The sequence below is a fragment of the Cylas formicarius genome, unplaced genomic scaffold, assembly GCF_029955315.1.
Source record: "Cylas formicarius isolate icCylForm1 unplaced genomic scaffold, icCylForm1.1 PGA_scaffold_2__14_contigs__length_35257938, whole genome shotgun sequence".
NCBI classification, from domain to species: domain Eukaryota; kingdom Metazoa; phylum Arthropoda; class Insecta; order Coleoptera; family Brentidae; genus Cylas; species Cylas formicarius.
The window spans coordinates 10,703,068-10,725,000 of NW_026844319.1; the positions used below are offsets into that span (position 1 = coordinate 10,703,068).

The 21,933-nt window shown below is 32.7% G+C and overlaps 1 protein-coding gene across 10 annotated transcripts in view; it reads left to right on the forward strand.

The window, feature by feature from the left end:
- LOC132698809 (tyrosine-protein phosphatase Lar) overlaps positions 1–21,933 on the forward strand; it is a 1,212,853-nt gene that overhangs the window by 440,398 nt on the left and 750,522 nt on the right. For 8 of the 10 annotated variants that reach the window (XM_060665109.1, XM_060665108.1, XM_060665110.1 and 5 more), the window contains one exon: positions 3,717–3,786. The exons of the other annotated variants lie outside the window; for them this stretch is intronic. The gene's annotated coding sequence lies outside the window, so the exon portion shown is untranslated. The remainder of the gene's footprint in view (positions 1–3,716; positions 3,787–21,933) is intronic. 10 annotated transcript variants of the gene reach the window in all.

Sequence of the window (21,933 nt, forward strand, 5' to 3'; positions counted from 1 at the left end):
TAGGTCTATAACTTTAGAAATAAGCATCCGTGGGATCTAGAAAATCCCGATTTCATAACTGAACGCCATTTTCAGCAGGAATTTAAAATAAACATTTTCAAATTTGTTATATGTCCGACCTTTAACATCAGATCGTTGCACTGTGCCCCTCACGGTAGATGATTTCACCTCTAGACTAAATGACATCGCGTAAGTTATTCATTAAATTGTCTTTGTGGTGATGTTGGGTGAAGTGAGGTGAGGGGTTCGAATAGTTACTGTGTTAACGACGTAAGGGAGATTATTATGTAACAATAACAAAATTGTCATAATTATATTATAAATAGTTAATCGGAGTAACTTAACACATTAAATATTAAATAAGTGGTGGTGATGTGAATTACATTTCCATTTTTTTTTATTAATATTTAATTTTTATGACAAACAGTAAACCTCCGAGTGCAGTTTACGCAATGTTGAGAAAACAACTGGTAATTAGAATTATGGATGCCTTAGAAACTATTCATGCTGATCCTGAGAGTGTTAGAAGAGAAGAGCTAGGCTATGTATACAGCAACTGGGTGGACATTTTGAACAACCAATTCGATAAAATAAAATATAAATAAACAAAAAATAATTAAATAAAAAAAAAACGGATTTCTTTTAAATGGTCTTTAAAATTTCAAATGCTGTAGCTCAGTTAGAATAGCATTCCATTTATTTGACATTTTTAACTTCAATAATAGATAATACTAAGCACAAATACACAAAACACCAGCATATGAAATTCGATTTGATTTATTTATATACTCGTGAAATGATACTTCGGGATTCAAACCGCCAAGTTACAACATATCAAAAAACAACTTTATACTTTCACTAAGTTGCTTCTCTTTCAAGCAAAGAGTCTGGTCTCCGCCGTTAAAAAGGCTAAATAGATATAATTCGGTGAAAAAATGGAGAACAAAAGCAAAGCTAATCAAAAACTGTTTTATAGCACGATCAAAACACTCCGAAAAGATAAAAAGAATTACATGTCACAAATTAAAGAGAAAAATAGAGAGGTATTAACAAACGAAATGATGCAGAAATGGAGAGAAACGTTTTTCTGAAACGATTAGGAGAAAAAAAGATAATGATGGGCAGGAGTTACAAAAAGAATCCACGCAAGCATGCCATGGAGATAAACAAAATAATGAGTATATGAAGAAGTAATAAAAGAACTGAGAAGTGGGAAAGTACCGGGATGCGATCATATAACAAGCAATATGATCAAACCCATTGGTGAAAGTTGAATGGAAATCCTTGTCAAATTATACAGTAAAGTGTAGACCGAAGATACATGACACAAGATGGAAGATATCTTTAGTAATCAGAATCTTTAAAAACGGGATAACGTTTCTAATATTTACAGAGGCATAACTCTTCCATGCACAACAATGAAAATTCATGAACAATTTCTGGACAGAAAGGATAAGAGCGGTGTGACAGTAAAACCAATAGCTAAAAAGCCAATAGATCAAAATAATCAAATATATTTGGGGTTCATTGACTTGTTTTGATGAAGTATCAATAGACAAACTATATACGAAAAAAATATTAACTATGGAATATACCAAAATAATGTTTCAAAACCATTCGCAACCAAAGCAGGATTACGATAAGGAGGAGGACTAAGCACTTTGCTCTGCACAGCCTATATGAAATAACAGAGCGCTGTAGAGCAACCGTAAGGAGATATGTGGACTTTAGATACATGAGAAATATGAAAGTATCTGAAGTAGCGTTTATAGACAATTTAGTGTTAATATCCGGAAAAGAGACAGATTTTCAAATGACGATCTGGAATAATAATAATAATAATAATAATAATAATAATAATAATAACAATAATAGTAAATGTTTTTATTTTTAATAATCAACAAGTCAATGTGATTTAAACATGGATGAAAGATAATTATCACAGGAATTTAGTTGTGATAACATTAATGACTCACGCAACAATACTTGTGTTGTTCTATTTAAATAATCCTTGTTTTGGTAAATTATCTTTAAATTGAAGTAAGATTGTTGAAGGCTTTTGGATATATGATTTGATGGATAACCGCAATTCATGGACCATCACGATACCTAAATTTTTTACAGAATTATTATACTGCATTACTTTGTCATTTACAGAAATTAATTCTTTAAATGTACGTAGAAAGGAACTTTTGTCTTTCTTACATCCAAACAATGTAAAAATGGAGTTGTCAGCGTTTAGTTGCAGGCAGTGCTTCTCCGAAATATTCTGAATATTTTACAAATCTTGATTAACAGCGCCTGTGCGGATTTCTCTGGATAAAATGATAAATAAATTTGTTTGTCATCGGCAAACAACTATTTCGACGCGAAAGACATGACTAAAAAAAAAAGAAATATATATATAGAGAAAAGGATGGGGGTTAATATAGATCCCTGTGGAACACCTTTGTTCAGATATAAAAAAGAAGATAATTTGGAGGTGTGAACCCTATTAGTGCGTAGATTTACTGTGTTTACAGAAAGACCTATGTAATTATGCAATTATGTCCAGGTTTAAAACCTGATTGATTAATAGAGTTGTTATACAAATACTTTTGAAGCTATGAATGAATTACTTTTTCAAAGATTTTAGAGAATGTTGGGAGAATACTGATAGATCTGATATAAATAAAATTCGTTGTATTTTTTTTTTTAGGCAGAGGAACAACTAAGGCTTTTTTCCATTGATCAGAACATATAGACTTTTGTAAACAAAAATTTATTGTATGTTTGATGTGCGGTAATATATGGGGAACACAAAGTTTAATTGACGAGATATTGATACCATCCACCCCTATAGCTTTAGTTTTAATATTAATTAATATTAATATTTATTATGTTTAATATTTCGATTTCCTCAACATTTGTAAAAGAGAAATAAAGGCTTCAAGTTTCGTCGATAATACTCAATTAATTCAGTGTCCGGCAAGAGGTTTGTTTTCAACACAATATAACTCTTGTGGCAACAAATCACCACTTCTACTTTTAACCAAATTCCACGATTTCAATGTTCTCCACAGTTCTTGCTAATTTTCTTGATTTAGTAAGCTTTTTTTACGCATTCTTGTCCTGTTCACCATGTTACGCAAATCTTTATAACAATTCCAATAGGCAGGGTTTTTATTCTTTTATATTTAGCTAAATATTTATCACGTAGTTTTATCATTTCCTTGAGGGTGTTCGTTAACCATGGCGCATAATTTTTGGTCACTCGGATTGTCTTAAGTGGTGCATGTATATTGAGAAGCGTTAAAATATTATTACTCAAAATAATCATGCTTTGGTGGATTTCCAAATAAAACTTAATAAAGCCAAGAAAAAGAAATGGCGGTAGGGAATAAACACTAGGAAATATATATAAAACTGAAAAGAACACAAAAAAGAAAAAACGTGGAAGACCAAGGCAATAACGGGCTGTCAGTATTGCTGAGATTTTGAGGCAAAACTTGGAGTTTGGCAAAGATTATTGCAAGGAACAGAAAAATCTAACACCGTTATGTAATGGTAACAAGGGTTTTTTGAAAAAAAAAAATAGATGTAGTAATAAAGATTATAAATATTTCTGCGCAATTCGACGATCTGACAACTTTCTAGAATTACAAACCCGATTAAAGCTTATGTAGTTATCACAACTGTGCAGGGCGCGCTCAACTCGCGGTTTTGATTGATTGCAGGTGTCAGGGAGGCGTGCGTGTGTCCGTCTCTTCCCGTGAAGGACACCACATCGCTGTCCGCATTTTCACGGTGAGTGTTGCTTTACTTTGTTGTTATTAAGTCGTATTTCTTTCTTGTCGAGTATAAAAGGTGCACCCGGCATGTAGGTTCTGATACAGGGCGTTAATATTTGACCTCAAAAACCTCAATAAATTTTGGGTCACCTATCTACATGAAAAAAATGATGTAGGCAAAGTAAGGGATCCTTCCACCAGAGTGGCGAAACTACCTATTCTGATTTCATTCTATTCGACATTGTTGACAACTTCCAGCTTTGAAACTTTTTGGTAATTTCATCGGCACATATAAAATTATGAAAAAAAAAATGCTGCTTGCTTTTCGAAAACCAAAAGTCTAGGTACAAAAAAGTGTTTAAAATCGTGACATCCCATTTTTATAGTGGGCCTGCAAAAATAAAGGATTTAAGGCAGAGATTCATAATGTTAACATCACTTAGCGCACTTAGCGAATCAACTTTCTCGAGGACATGAAGTAATTGGAGTCTACCTGCAACTCTTATTTCACAAGTTTTCGAATTTATTATAATAAGCCATTCTATAAAATTTTTAGGTATGAAATGCCTAGATAAACTATATAAAAAACGTTTAAAGAGAAACATTTCGTACGTTGCCTGAAATCGTTTGTGGTTCTACATTATACCTAGGTTTTATAGAGAATGCTCTAATTTTATACTTAATCATGTATATTTTGGAATCATCAAATATAATTCCAAAACTGATATTTTGAACAAGTAGGCAGAAACTAAATGTGTACTAGTAACTAGTTATAAAGTTGTTAGTTTTGTATTCTGTATATTAAAATCCAGTTTCAGAAAAATTTTGTCTAAAGTATTAAGTGGTTTTATAGAAATACAAAATTTTCCGTAGCAAAAAAGTTATAGCGAATTTTTTAAAATGCACATTTTCGAAAACCATTACGGTTACTATTAAAATTGAGGCCCAGACAAGTACATCCAATTTTTTACTTTCCATTTAAAAGTGTCTAATTTGGCCCACCCAGTACACAAATGTTCCTTCTGATCATGTGAAATAAATTAAAAAAAAAAAACAAAATTAAATTACTAAACCAAGGTTCAATTCAATGCACTGCAGTTACAAACCTGTCTCTATTGGAATTATCAATGAGTGGCTTCTAAAACTATATGTCTAGGTGGTCTTAGGTGGCAGTAAATTTAGAAATATCCGAACCGCCTTTAAACAAATAACAAAAATAAGATGTGCCACCATAACTCCATTGGACTGATAAATATAAAAAAAGTTCATCTATCGTTAGTTCAGCCATTTCAGAGGTATCTAAGGTTTGGATAAATTTGTGTCCTTCTAAAACTACATGTCTAGGTAATTTTTATACAATTTCCACTTTTCTGTGTTTTGTGCCATAATTCCAAAACATACTCTTAGGTGGCAGTCAATTTAAAAATATCCGAAACGTCTTTAAACAAATAACAAAAATAAGATGTGCCACCATAATTTCATTGGACTGATAAATATAAAAAAAAAGTTCATCTATCGTTAAGTTCAGCCATTTCAGAGGAATTTAAGGTTTGGATAAATTTTTATTTAAAATTGACAACTAGCTATAGCTTTTTTAATAATCATAATGCATTTATTCTGGCTACTTGCATAAGCTATTATAATATACATTAACAAACTATAAACTACGGAAATATATTATCAGCCTGATTATTAAAATAACGAACATCACCGTCATATATAGTTTTTTGTAAAGTTGTAGTTTTGGTTAGTTTGGATCATATGTGTGAAAATTTGACTTTCTTCCCAAATATAATTTCAGAGAGCCTAGTCGGAGATTACGCAATTCCATAATCCAAAAGTAAATAAGACTTTTTAATGAACTGCCTGATATTTAGCCAATTAAGCTTTTCTAACATACTCGTTATAGGAGTATATCTATCGCAGTTCAATAAAATCCGTACAGTCATATTTTGTTGTATCTGTAACATCTTTAAATCTTCATTAGTACGAAATATAAGCAACGAAAAAAGTGTATGATACAGTCTCCTTTTTCATTAACAAAACGATTTTTAATTAAGCAATAGGAATATAAATAATTGGGTAAAGTAGCATTACTCCGAAGTATTGTAAAATATGAAATTCTGTTTAAAAAAAAACTAGAAAATTTCCGCCGTTAAGGGTTTTGCTTTCATCATCCACGACTCTTGCGGTCTCATGCTGCTATACACGCAACACACAAACCCTTTCGCGGGATAGCAAAGTTCACGGCGGAATCGGGGACAATCGATATCGAATATAAAAGCCGTAGAGACCTGATTGAAGTATTGAAAAATTCTCTCCGCGATATACGTACGTGCCGTTCGAGGATTGTAAATAGATATATACGAGGGCTGTCTGATTAGTTATTGCGTCCCTCATCTACTAATAGATCGCTGTCACCATTTCAGCGAGTTGCTTGGTTGAAAAGTCATTGAAATATAAAGTAAATTCTAGCGAAAGTAGAAAGAAGTGAACTTCGTGTTCAGATTTAACATTGTTTCTAGCATCAATAATTATTATTTAAACCAAGAACACGGTCGCTAAATATTACGCGGACTCGGCACCAATAATTGTAATGACGAATAAAAAATACATTTTTTAAAATGGACACCTTCTTTTGTTCCATTCTCTTCTGTTCCATTGCTGTGGGTGATCATTATTTAAAAATGCTCGAATAATGCGGAGGAGCTGCATGTTGCTGAAACCTCATTTGTTTTACCTCAATGTTCCCAACTTCCTGAAGAAGTTGAGTTAAAGCATTCAGCAAAAAGTTTAAATATCTTGGTCCGTTACGTTATTCGAAAAAAAAATATGGTCCAATAACTTTAAAGTGTTTTATTCCACACCACACATTAAGCGAGCAATGGTTTTTGTTTTGCACTTCCCGTAACCAGAATGTTAAATAATAATGCGTGTTATGCATTATGCACCATTACTGCGACAAGTGGCATCATCGGAAAACATTATTTTACCGTTTGTTCAAAATTACGGTCTAGAAGTTCTTAGTGTAGTTCCAAATTTATGTTTTCTAGTGGTGCGATTAACGGTAGATTGGGATGTATCACATAAGTTAGGCTACTTGACGGCTACTGAACTGGGGATTACGTTGAACTTGAAGTAAAATTCTTTTTCCTCATTGGTAGCATTGCAAACCTTTCCACTAAACACTGAAGTCTAGTTGGTATACGTCTACGACTTCGATTTGGTAAAGTCTTATTCCTAACAAAGCATGTTGTTCCACCTCACCCAGTTGTAGCGGTTCCGTTTGTTTATAAGGAATTACTTTCCCGGCTCGTTCAGCTTAACCACGAGAAACCTCGTATCATTGTTTATGAATCTTTAACATATTCCCACAAAAAGATATCCACTGGTGTTAAGTCACATGATGGAGGGGGGCATCCAATGAATCCGCATCTACTGTTCCATTGCTGCGGGTGATCATTATATAAAAATTCTCGAACTTCTCGATGGTAATACGGAGAATCAATCTCGCTGAAACCACATTGGTTGGATCTCAAAGTTATCAACTCCTTGAAGAAGTTGAGATAAATCATTATGCGAAAAGGTTACGTATCTACGCCCGTTAAGTGAACAATGGTTTTGGTTTTGCGCTTCCCGTACCCAGAATGGATTTACTGTTGAATAAATATGCACCATTACTGCGAAAAGTAGTAGCTTCATTAGATTTACAAAAAATTTGGCTCGATCTCTATTGCTTATAGTTATAGAAGGACAAATATTGGCAAAGTTAAAATATATCGCAAAGTATTAACATACTTAATAAAAGTTGTAGGTTTTTCTAAGCTCTTTCAGAAACAGTGATAAGTGTGTCATTTAGGAAAATCGGGATTTTTCAATTTTAAATGATTCAAATATATTCGTTCGTTTTAAACAGCCAACTGAAATTCATTTGCATATATCTTTTACGTCATCTTCGAATACCGCTTTGTTTTAAAATGATGGCAGTATCCTAATGTTTTTGTCTAAAAAGTAGTCTTTTTTTAGAAATACTAAAATGTTGGAAAAACTGTTAGATTTAGGTAAGTATTATTATTATTAATAAAAAAGTTTTTCAAAGAAACTTTCACAGGCTACCGTAATACTTTTTCCGAAACTTCTGGATTCCTCCTTCGTTGGCTTTTGCTGAGTCGAACTTGCTAAATTATACCGAAAAGAGGAAATCATTTCAAATGTCGAGTCTATCCTAAACAAACTGCCTTTTGAAACAGCTAATGAAATTCGATTTGAAACCGCCAAAATTCTTAAAAAATCAAAACCTCTTTAATCTAATATTGCAAAGCTTCAACGCATTGCTTTAAAATCTCTAAAATCTAATTGTGACGTTATAATCCTAAAAGCAGATAAAGGAAATGCTACGGTGGTCATGAATACAATATTAGCAAAATATTCAAGATATTCTTACAGACGGATCATATCGTCAACGTTAAAAATATCCTACGTTATCTATGGAACGCAACCTTAAACTATTATTAAGGCTTCTTCTCTATCAAACTCCGTGATAAAAATCTTTCACCCCTCATAACTCTAAAATTCCTCGTCTCTACGGACTTCCAAAGATTCACAAACCAGGATTACCCCTTCGACCTATTGTCAGCACCATTGGTTCTCCAACATATTCTCTAGCAAAATATCTAGCATCCTTATTAATACCCTTTACAGGGAAAACTGATAGGCTCGTACTTAATTAATTTCACTTCATTGAACAATTAAAAAGCATTACATTAGATACACAAGATATTCTAGTTAGTTTTGATGTAAAATCAATCACTCTTTAACAAATTTCCTATTCCTGAAACTCTCAACATCATTTCAAATATATTAAAATCTCAGAATCTGGAACCAAACCTTCTCACCTTAATTGAAAAATGCTTGTCTGGAACATATTTTTCTTATAACGGTCAAATTTTTGAACAAACGTTGCAGAAAGCTATGGGTTCTCCACTATCATGAGTCATCAGCCTTTGAGAAGGAAGCTCTCGATACTTTTCATCTAAAATCAAAATTATGGAAACGCTACATCGATGATGCTTTTGTTATTTGGCCCCATGGTCAAGAATCCCTAGTAGATTTTCTTAGACATTTAAATTCTATACACCCTAACATACGTTTTACCATTGAGTTGGAAACTAATAACCACCCATTCTTAGATATTCTTATCAATGGAAAATCAGACCTGACATTGGGTCATTGTGTTTACAGAAAACCTACGCACACAGACCTTAATGCATTGTCACTTCACCATTCGGCCCAAAAATCATCGGTTATCAACTCTCTTGTTTACAGAGCCGTAAAACTATCTCAGCCCAAGTCACTGAACCCAGAATTAAAACAACATACCTATGCTCTTCTCTCTAATAATTTCCACATTAAAGGTATTAAGCGTTACATCACAAAATACATTTACCACAACCTTCCAATAGCAATGAGGTCTAAAGCAATCTTACACTTGCCACTATGGTCCCTCTTGACATTCAAAACATCACTGACCACATATCAAAAGTTCTAAAGAAATATAAGGTCAAAACCAGATTTAATACTTGTCCAAAAATCTCTCATCATCTTCGATCCGTCAAAATTCCATTTGAAATGTCGGGAGTGTACAGGATTCCATGCATATGCGACGAAGAATATGTTGGAGAGACCCAACGAAAAATATAAGACTAGGGCAAATAAACCTATCTGAAGTTGCCGAACTCAATCACGAAACCGGACATAAAATTTTATTCGATAAAACTAAAATTCTGGTATATAATCAATTCTTCTACCAACGAAAAATCCGAGAGTCTATAGAAATCTGTAACCAACCTAACAATCTTAACCGCAATTCAAGTCTTTACCTGTCAGCAGTCATCCGAGACGCTGTTAATGCCCCTCATTTAGCTCCGCCCCCCTCAAACAATATGTAAGCAGGTGCAGGTAATTTAAAAAAGAAACATAGACTGGTGCGTCACTCAATTAGAGTTAAGTAATAATATAATATAATAAAAATAAGGATCACTATCAAAGAAATGAAATGGGGAAATTATAAAATCAGTGACACGAGCAACAAAAACAATCTTGCTATTTACCTAACTAATTAAATTTTATTATAACAACTATATAACTGATACTATATATCATGGAAAACAGGTTATTTAGATCTTGTGTAATATACAGAATGATTCAAAAAGGAGATACTCAAGTTCTTATGATTGAGTTCAACATACAAATGACCCTGGCTTCAGAGATACGGGGCGTTCAAAATTGAAAGTTTATTCTGAATTTTTCCTTTAATTTAGAAAGTTTATATAGAATATATATAAAAATTGTCAGTGTAATTGTTTTTAACTCGAAAATTACTAATTTGAAACCTATTTGGTCGTTGCTCCCAGAGCGCGCTAGATTCACTGTATTAGATAAATTAAATCATTTTTTGTCGAGCCATGGTTGTTGTTCAATTTTTCATTGGAAAGGTACTCTCGTTGAGGCCGTCTTTACTCGATTCTTGAATTATTGCATTAAAGAAATTATATATCGATTCTATTCTAAACAATCCGGCTAAACTAGAAGCAACGTTCATATAAGTTTAAAGTTTGTATATTTTTTTGCTGTGAAATTGTTCTGGTTGGAAATTTTATTATTAATTGAAATTTAAATAATTCTGCGAAAAGAGTATAATTTAAATTATAAAAATAAATCTTATATGGCCTTAGCAGCGCGTTGTAGCACCCACGATAATAACTATATTGATACCTTGGAGGAAACTAGTTGTATTTATTAGCCAGAAATTAAAATTCTAAAATGTATAAAAATAAGGAATAAACGTTATTGCTTGCTTTACAGATATAAAAACGACCAAAATGACTCTTTTACGATTAAGTGATTCGCGCATATAGCTACAAGAGATATAGAGGCCCTCCCTATGCCGATAATACAGGAATCTAGGAAAAAATTGTTGAGAAGCTCCATTCAACATGCGCATGCGCTAGATTTAAAATCTTGTTTTTAACCAGTGATCTTGCGGCATTCAACAACCGATGGATGGATGGATGCAGCATTTTTACAACAGTATTTTTTCAAAATATACCTGGTTCTAGTTAAATGGTCTGGTAAAATAAATTACCTGCGTAGATATCGCGTTTCATCATGAAACTGGCACAAAGTGCAGATTAGCAATTGAGGAGTAGAGGCGCTACGAAAATATCAATGCCGCTTGCGGTGCGTCAATTTTTACCGCAATTATTATATTTGCTGCTTGTATTCCCAGTATTTGGACGAAATCTCGCTTATCGTAAACCCACAAACATAATCATGTCAATCCAGCACACCACGAGAAGCTTACTCCTACAAATTCCATTAAAGGGGGTAGAATGGCCAACATGGCACAATAGCGCTAACCCAAAGAAAAGTGTGGTTTAGGCGACTTATAGTACCCCATACGATTGACCGCAAGTATGCTTAAACGTTACATGCTGCGATCGTTTGGGGTGAATATTGGATGAAATGTTTATTGGGTTGTCGGCTGTTAATAGTAAGTAATCATCTCCAATTTTAATTTACCAGACCACACATTGAAAGAGATCGTGAGAAGTCGGCAAAATCAATAGAGAAGATACTGAGTGATGGGAGAACGGATATTGCATGAAGAGAGTCAACCAAGCGGGTCAACGTATTTAACATGACCAACTGTTTGGCTGCAAAGGAAACGCATTTATTGTTATTATTATTATTATTATTATTATTAGTATTATTATTATTATTATTAAAATATTTTAATATTACAATTATAATGACTAGTTTCAACCTAGATATAATACCGTCAACTGTCAAAACCCAACATCAAACTAATTTATCAAATTACAGAACTACAATAATTCAATACTAATTAAAATTAGAAAAGTGAAAATAACTAAACAATTAAAATTAAGCATACCAGTTAACCTAAAAGAATTTTCTAGAATATTATTTTCGGCCTCTCCAGAAAATATATTTTTTTTAAATTTTCTTTACACATGTAGGAAGCAGATTATAACATTTTGGCCCTAAATACATTATTGTTTGCTCGTTAATAGTTAGATTACGACAATAACATTTCTGAGAATATTAACTGTAGTTTCATAATTATGGTTGATTAGGGCAAACTTGAAAGGATGTTTGTGACGTGTACTCAAGATAAACAATGTACTAACACCACAAATACTGTACCATAATCATAATTTAATTTATAGCATTTTGTATACGACATGACATGATTATTCCGTTTAAGATTTTTATCAACCATCACTCCCAAGTATTTTATAACTTTAGTTTCTTTAATTCGTTCTATTGAAGTATCACTTTATATTTCTGAAAAGTTTCCATTTTGCACCTTCACACCTTTCTAAGAAAAATCACCAAAAACAATCACTGTATCTTCCGCATATGCAACCCTGCCTACCACATCTAACACATCTTACGGTATACCCATCTTGACAAAGCTTTGGTCGCTGCAAGGGTTTCCTATTTTTGTAAATTGAGTCCTATCTGTTAGATAGTTTTTAAACAAATCCCCAACAATGCTGCCGATTCCATACTTTTCAACTCATTGCGTATCTGACACTGTATCAAAACACCTTTTCACTATTGCATAAATTAATATTCATCCCTTGAGTGAAACCCAACTGATGACTGTTTAATAGATCACCATTTCTAAAAAACTGAGAGAAACGCTTATGAAAACATTTTTCAAATGTTTTGCTTAAATTTAATATTATACTAATTGGTCTATAATATAATATATAAATTGATAGAATCAAATATCATTCTTATTATATGACATATAATATCAACAATACGTAAGTGTAAATTTTTTAAAGTTTTTGGAGTAATTTTTTCGTTTTTGTAAATTTGTAAATTACTACCGGATTTACCATATCTTCACTGCGACTATTTGGGTCTTTACTGAAACGAACGCCTCCAGAAGTCCTACAGTTTCTAAGGAATAAAACACCCCACCATAACATTAAAGTTGAGGCAAGTTTTCCAAAAAAAATTTGAAAAGTGACTAACTTATCAAATTCACCTGGTACGTACAGAAATTACAGAGAAAAAAATAGCAACTATACCATACCAGTGTACGTCATGGGGGTTATCTGCGTGGTTATTTGACACACGCTTGTTTACAGGCTCTCATTAGTCCAGACGTTGTAAATCGACTTGTTAATAGAGTTCCCCGATTGCCTCGCAGTTGGTGAGCCCAGACGTTTGACAATTGGCGTAATGTTAATGATGTTCCGCCTTTAATTGATAACTTCGCAAAACCGCATCCGTCCTGTGGGTATCTAAAAACCATTGATTCCCTTGAATTTGACTTTTTGGAGTGTAATCTGTAACCGTAGGAGGAACATACACAAAACTGTATACGGTACCGAATTTTTCTAAACTGTAGGTACTCAAAATAAAAGTTAGTGGAAAACTCTTCTGATTTTTTTTCTTTTATCCGTATAGACTAGTCAGTCACATATACATGTAACGATAATCAAGATTTCTGTTTTGGAACACAAACATAAAATAAAATTATAGAAATATTACATATATCTCTTCGATACGTAGAAGAGGCTTAGTCTCAGAAGCATTTTTACAAACGTGTATTTTTAGAAGGATAACAGAGAGAAGTTTTTTGTAGTTTGTTGGGTCTGAACTTGGACGTGAGCTTGATGTATAAGTAAATATTTTTAATTAACAAATGTAAAACCACAAGTACTTTTCAGTCATTTAATTGTATTATTTGGATTTTTGTCAATCCCTGCTGGGGTGGTGTTGGCGTTTAAGACTCGTTGTACATCATCGATTACCTTTTTTCCGATATTTTAGAAAAAATGCTTAAATGTCTTAAAAATTGGTGCAATTTAGGCCTGTTTAAGCAATTGGGAGAATATTCTCTGTTCAACTCAGCTATTAGTTACTTTTGAGAGTATGACTGAAAGCTCTACACTGCAAGTTAACAAGGATGTTATCTGGCCCTGAAGATCCCTTCGTGTGTACCTTTCATAATGTCCATTATTTCAGAAGTTAGTTAATTAGATGATAGTTTATGTAATAAGGGGCCCGTGCATTTTGATGCTAAGTTGTTTGGAATTGCACTCTAATCCATCTAAAACTGGAATAATTGATTAATTAATTTGGTACAAAACTTCAACGAGTTCTAAATTATTTTCCCACATAACTGATCAAAACGCAAAAAGCTCCCGTGCCCCTGTAAAACGAATAATATAAAAAAATCTTCGCCGCTTTAAGCTTCGGCCTCAACTTTCGTATTTATTTCGTCGCCTCTATTTTTACGACGTCAATACGCCAGAAAATGTCTACCGACGACGACGACGGATCTATTTATCGATTCGCAATCCCTTTTCGTACCCGCCCGACCGTCTCCTTCGTTTCTAAATTCGAGTTCCAACACACGAGATGGTATGTTGACATTTCATATTTTGTATTATGTAGTTGGCCTTATGCTAAACGGCCCGCCTCGTTTCCTTCCTCGCGTTTGACAGTGATTGGCAGAAATGCGCTACGTAACCGCGCTTTCCAGCAAAGCAAACTTCCTGAAATTCGAAAGCATCAACGTATATAAGGTCGCCTAAGTTTAAATTAGGGCAGACGATATGGATGAAGGAGATGTTTTGAGACCAATTTGATTATTCTCGTCTGAAGCTTTTCAGTTCCGTATTGGACTTTGATACAAACAAAAGTATATATAAATAAAAAAAATGAAATGTGTATTATCTAATGCTCTAGGCGAGTTTCAGTTTAGCCAGAAAACTTCAGTACATCGGTTTCCTAGCTGTCTGCCCCAGCTAAACTAGGAGTTAACTCATAAACTAGACACCAAAATTATATTATTTATAAAGGCGAACAATAAATTATGTGACAATTATATATTTATATAAATTGAACATATATTGTAAAGGCGCGTATATTGATATTGAGAAGAAACAAATAAATACTGATTATGTAAAGAATAGTTTGTAAACATCATTTCAACTAACCTTAGAAATACGGCTATTTATGATATGATATGATATGATAGTAATTTAGGTTTCACCTAATGTGTGGAAGGACGAGCTTAGGAATAGGGAGTTCGCTATTAAAAATTTTGTTATAAAAATATGGTGATGATCTTAAATTAATAATTTTGTGACAGAAAGTGAATGAATTCGAATTTACCTTCTATGTTGCCTGCAACGCCAATCAGTTTCCTTAGTTTTGTAATTAATTCTCGCAGATTGTCTTATTCCACATATTACTCTGAGAACTCCGAGACAGGAATTTTTCACATTTTGTATGCGTTCACTATCTGAAACTGTTATGCAACAACTATAGAGACTGTTTGCGAGTTAAAGGTTCGCAAACAGTTTTTTAAAAACAATTTTGTTTAAGTTATTTGAGTCACATTTACGATGCAGTATAAGAATCTGAAGAATAATGTGAGCGTTCATACTAAGAGTGATTATAAAGCAAAGTTGATAAATAAATACAATATATTCATTATTTTGTAAGAAAATATCTGATTTGTAATATAATATTTAAGCTTTTGTAAGTTTCTGGTAGACATTTGTTTACATCAACTGCGAATCTTAGTTTTTCGTCGTTATGTCAAAAATTATCCGTTTGTCTTAGTGCCAAAAATAATTTCGACAGATTTGCTGTTATTAAGGTTTAAACAATATTTTTTGTTGAGATTTTTCTGGATAGCTGTGTATCACCTGCAAAGAGCGATGAGAACATGACACAAAAGTAGATGGAAAATTTTAAGTCCAAATAAAAACAAATTTAGGTCCTAGTACAGAACCTTCTGGAAGTCCTTTCTTCGAATGCAAGAATTCAGAACTTTGATGTCTATTATTTTCAGCTTGAATTCTATTTTTATGATAATTTGACAGCAAATCTAGAGCCTGATTAGAAAACCCGATGTAGTTAAATATTGAATTAAATATGGAGTCAGTGTCAAATTCCTTTGTGTAGTCGAGCAACATAAAAACTGTAATCAGTCTGTTTCCGCTTGCAAAAATGAAGTAAATAAGTTATATATGTCAATAACAGGGGTAAGCATGAATTAGTCGTAGATATATCTATTAATGCCGTCAATGCAGTGGCTTTGCTCTTTATGGTTTTTATGACATTCTATGGATCTATTTTCTCAACCCAAGCAAACGTGAATAATTTATTGGAAATTCTATCGTTAGAGTAAAAAATTTATTGTTAAGGATCAGCTTCTGGAAGTTCCATGCTTGTTTTTTACCACTTCTTATGTTTAATAGCTTTAAATTATACCACAGTTCGTCTAGTTTCTTTGGGTTCAATATTCTTCCCAGTTTCTTGCGTTTTTGTTTTTCTTATAAGTGTTAAGAGCCTTATTGCTTTTTTTTTATCGCTCTAATGCCATATATATATATATATATATATATATATATATATATATATATATATATATATATATATATATATATATATATATATATATATATATATATATATATATATATATATATATATATATATATATATGGCATTAGAGCGATAAAAAAAACGCAATAAGGCTCAAAATAAAACAAGGATAAAAACATTAACTCACTAGGCATGTGAATATACATAATTCTAAGGAAATTAAAGATTAAACTATAATATATATATATATATATATATATATATATATATATATATATATATATATATATATATATATATATATTATAGTTTAATCTTTAATTTCCTTAGAATTATGTATATTCACATGCCTAGTGAGTTAATGTTTTTATCCTTGTTTTATTTTTATTTTTGCTTACATGTATGAGTAGATAATATATTACTATAAATGCAATAAACAGATTCTCTGCCTCGTTGTTATTATTGTAATTGTTATTCGTTTGGTTTAATATTGGTGTGTCACGCATAAGGATTTCACAATGCTTCAGTGAAACAAAACATTTATTCCACTTAAATCAATTTTATGGATTATGTTGTTGTAAAGTTTAAATTGAATAAATTTTATTATTATTATTATTATTATTATTATTATTATTATTATTTTTATTTAGCGTACCACAATTTTTTAAAACTACACCAGTGGCAGGCTTACGGAATTTTACCTGTCTATTTTGGGAGACATTGATGGTACGCCACTAATTTCTCTTAAAATAAAAATTATTTTTGCAATCTGCAATCATTTCTAGAGAAATTAAATATAAAAACTTATTTTCTGCATGGTCATAACAATTTCGTTAATATGACATACAGGGAAATTAGTTTTTATTTTTCAGTGAAAACTATGCTGCGGACTAAAAAAAAAATTGAATGTAAATCTTTTTTTTCTTGTTAAGGAAATCAGCGGTGTGTAACTGACTGTCTATGAACAAATAATATGTTATGTTAAATAAAACTTTTTTTGTGAAAAATAAAATATAAATAAAATATAAACCAAAATATCTAGTTTTTTGTTACTAACCAATGGCCTTCAAAAAAAAAATTGTTACTTTTACCATTGCAGCTGCTATGAAATAATATCAGGAGAAATAATAAGTGATTCTTATTTAAAAAAAACAACGCCTGCTGTCAGTAATTTTTAATAAAATTGTCTGTTAATAAATTAATAACAACCTTTTTTGAAAAAAAGCAGATCATAGAAACTACATGAGTTGTTGAAAGTGTTCTCCACCTAGAAGGACACACGCTTCTTTTCTTCATATTACCCCGCACTCTTTGAAGTGCGATGAACCAGACCCTATAAGAAAAAGTCCAAACTATTTAAATCTGGTTACCTAGGGGGCCATGGTTTAGTCGGTGATTTCAATATCCTCTTACAGCAATATTGACAAATGGTCCCATTTAAGTAATTTCCAACAACTACAGCCCATGGCCAGAAAACTGTTCTTGATATTTCAATTCTACATCCATACATAAAATGCATATCTGCCAACTTAGTAAACTCGACCATTCTTTTTTAAAATAACCACTAATGCTTGAATATTTCAAGCAACAAATTAATAAGAAATGAAAACTGATGTCAAACAACCGCCTTGACAAGAGAATTGAGAATTCATACAAACATAGCCTACAATAATAAGAAATAATTATAAAGATTTCAAAAATACACTTCAGAGTTTACATATTTAGTATTCGCACTTTGATTTTTTGAAGTATTTTAATAAAACAATTACCTAAGGAAGAAATAATAATGATACTAATTCTCTGCATGCTGTCATATTAACGATATTGTTATGACCATGCAGAGAAGAGATTTTATTTTTTTTAAGTGAAAACCGTAAATTGTAAATTTCTTTAGAAATGATTGCAGATTATAGGAATATTTTTATCTTAAAAGAAATCAGTGGTGTACCATTAATGTCTTCCTAAAGTGGTATTACAGATATTTAAAAAATATATTTAATTTGTGAAAAATTTTACCACCCTGTCTCTCAAAATCAGACATTTAGAACATGTGTTCATATGTCATATGTCTTCTTTTAAAATGGACCAAAAACCCAAAATGTGAAATTATTTCCCTCTACCAACAAAATTGTGGTGGATAACAAAACACTTCCTCAGAAGCTAAAGTCAGCCTTTGAACCTTTTAGTTTAAAAAAAAGGTGTTCTCTGGATTGGGTATGACTCCATATATTCGCAAAGAATATATTGGACGGTCTCATTTTTTACGTTAATCGTCTCGACTATCTCTTTAACGTGCGCTATAAACATAGCCCGCAATTAAAAATTACCTTCAGGTATCTAGATTTCGGCGTCTGGCACGCGGCAACACCGCAAGGCGGAATGAATGATTCGCACGCGATGCAAGATACAGGATGATCTCGATCATCTGAATAATTTACAGTAGCTCCTTTTTTATTACCTGCAGTCGAGCCCAAAATTGCACTAAGTGCCTAGTTCTAAACAATCGGACACTATTTCCAGAGGTCTCTTGATAACGTTTTCATAGGCTGTAACTTTTTTGTTTTTAAACATGTAATTACAACACTTTTTTAAAAAATGTCTTAGATATTTGATATATTTTTTAAATGGAACACCCTGTATATTTTATCGGTATTCAATAGAACACGTTATTCCCATTGCAATTATGTAACACTTTTTTTATTTTATTCCAATTGCTTTGGAAATTTGGGCAAAAATAAAACAAAAATATTTTATTTTTAAAATTTTTAAATTAGAAATTTTTTTTTCATATTTTCACAGTTATTTATACAGTCCTGTATTTAGTTAATATGTTTCAAAGAGAACTTCAGTTGTCTTTCCATTCCAGGGAACAAGCAAAAATATCTACATATCTATACCACCGAAGAAATCAGCACAGGATGTTTATATATGATGTATAAGTAGGTGGGTTTTCTATAATTAATCCTTCTGTAGCAATATAAAATTGACCACCAAATTCAAAATAGTTTTATTCTAAACAATCTTGCCTCTGAGTGAGAATATTGTCTATTATGTTGATTACGTCAATCGGTGGAATGCTAGGAAATATATTTTTCTACTCCCGTCTGTAAAATACCTAATTACCCACCGATCTAGCGTGCGGGAAGCGTCACTTTACCACGTCAGTTTCGTTTCCCACGAATCCGAGCCACTTCAGACATTCCCGGGATTTTACCGCACGGATTTGGGAGCAATCGGATGTTTTCGGAGATATTTCCCACGCCTTGAAATTTGAAGATTGTCAATTATGACGGTCTTGTCAGTGAATGTATTCGTGTTGTTTTGCGAAAATGTACCCAAAAACTAACGATCGTAGTGCATAATTATAGTATGCAATACGTTCGGTAAACTTTTTATTTCACTATTGTGTCAAATGCCGTTTACCCCACTTGTTCCAGCTAGAAGAATAACTTATAGGACTAACAACCAAAGAGGAATTAAAAATAAAAATCAAAAATGGGTATTAACAATTTTCGCTACAAAAGTCAATTCCGCAGTTGTACCCTCAATTATGGTTAATTTTTTAACGATTTTTGATAATATTCCCATCGTCACATTTCTGTGAACGTGGATATAGCGCTATGACTTAAAACGCTGCTTACTAAAAAGAAACACCATTTGCATGTTACCAAAAGCGGCACTTACGACTGTTTTTGAGTAAAATCGAACTTCATATCAACAAACTCGTAAAAAATCATCAAATTCATCCATCTCATTACATTAGATTAGAAAAAGTAAAATTGATTACCTATCACTATTGTTTCTTTCAATTGCATTAAAATCTGTTAATAATATTATAAATTTGTGTTTTAATTGCTGTCACTGGTAAAACGCAGAACCGACTAATATAGCGCACTATTACTAAATTTATTCAAGTAATGAAATTGTGGTTTATAAGTTTTAAAAGTGTTTATAAAATGTGTGGGGGGGGGGGATAATTGATTTTCGAAGAGGGCGAACTTTTATTCGAATTCACTCTTTTCTTTTCAAATTAGCATCGAAAAATAACAAGGACTAAATGCATTGCGACATTGAACTACATTGGCTTCTATTAATACACGAGGACGGTCGGTGAATTGTAGCTAAGACGTCTCACGATGAAATATTGACCTGCCCGATTTGAAATACCGTAAATAATAAATAACGAAGTAGGAGGTCGTGTCCAGTTGCGTAGTGATAACGATTTCGCTGTCGCCTAGGAAATTTGTGCGCCGAGTAAGTGTTTTCCGTAAGTATAAGTAAAGCGTTTAACATTATATTTTATTCACGGGTTCGGATTCGATTACATCTATAGTCGGTACGATGTCTGGTGGCGTAGTCGGCAATAAATTATCAGACAATAAAATCGATTGTTCATCTTGCTTCAACTTATACTGCAACACATCTTGTTCCATTCTAAATGCAAGACAGCCGTCACTAATGATCACGGTTATATTACTTGGAAGCAAGAGAGGCAGGCTCAGTTGTACTTTTCATTTATTAATTTACCCAGTTCGCCCATACTCAGAGATCAGTTCATGTATTTTCTATCGATCAAGGTGTTCCTTAACGATATGTGAATCTACATGAAAAAATTATGATAATGATCTTTCGTTTCCATCAATAAGCGTATTCTCTTTTTCCCAGTATTCTTTCATTATATTTTCTGAATGTGTTGTACATCTGATCTAATTTTCTTTGGTAATTGTCTGGAGAGCTATGTTCCAAATAGAAACTATTGCAGTATCGTCGTGCCTTGCCTCACTTACTTACTTAATAAAAATATTTTTCACTGAGGCAATGTTAATGTGGTATCGTGCATTATTCACAATAGTTAAAGATGGACTTTCGAGTGTTGGCAGTAGTTTTTAAAAAATGCGACCCTGTTTTATGGTTGCAAGTACTGTAATTGCCCTGTAATTGGTGCTATCTTTGTCGAGTGTACGACGCCGCAGCGCAATTGACAAAGTAAAAAACTGGTTTGTGATTCTTAGTATATGAATGGAAACGAGGCACCTTTCTCTCTTGGCTTTATGACCGACTATGCCATCGCAAATCGTACCGACCATATTAGAATGTCCTTAGTACGCGAATATGATTTTTTTTGTATAAGTAGTAAACTAATTGTTATTATGTGTCATAGAATCATAGTCATATTTTGTGAATTGCAGAGACTTTCTTTTTTTTTTCTGTCTTCACGATGAAAATATCAAGAATATTTTCTACCTCACGAAGATTACTACGATTATTTTTTGATGGAGTAGTGTCAGTTGGATAATGTAATCCCCGTTTAATCCGACAACGTCGCCAGCGCACTACGTCATCGCTCGACCCCCATCCATCAATTTCGGGGGTGACCGGGATCGATTTGGGACAGCACTGTCGCCATCTGCGTAGCGCTAGTGGAAGCCAAGTTTACGTTCCCTCTGTCGGCGGTTTCGAATCCGCGAGGTTATCTATATGGTATTCGTAGGTTTCGCTTTCGCAGGCAAACGAATTTTGAAAACTGCTGTATTATCGATTTATCCGAGGGCGACATCTGGCGTTATGAACGTGAATGTTAATATGGGACGTTGGTGACATTAAAGGGTTCTGCATGAAATTTTACTGGCGTTTGGCAATTTCCAATGTTTACCGTATGAAGTCGTCCGTATTCAGTTTAGAAGACAGAAGCGATAGCTGAACCTTGCGAAGTTTCAAA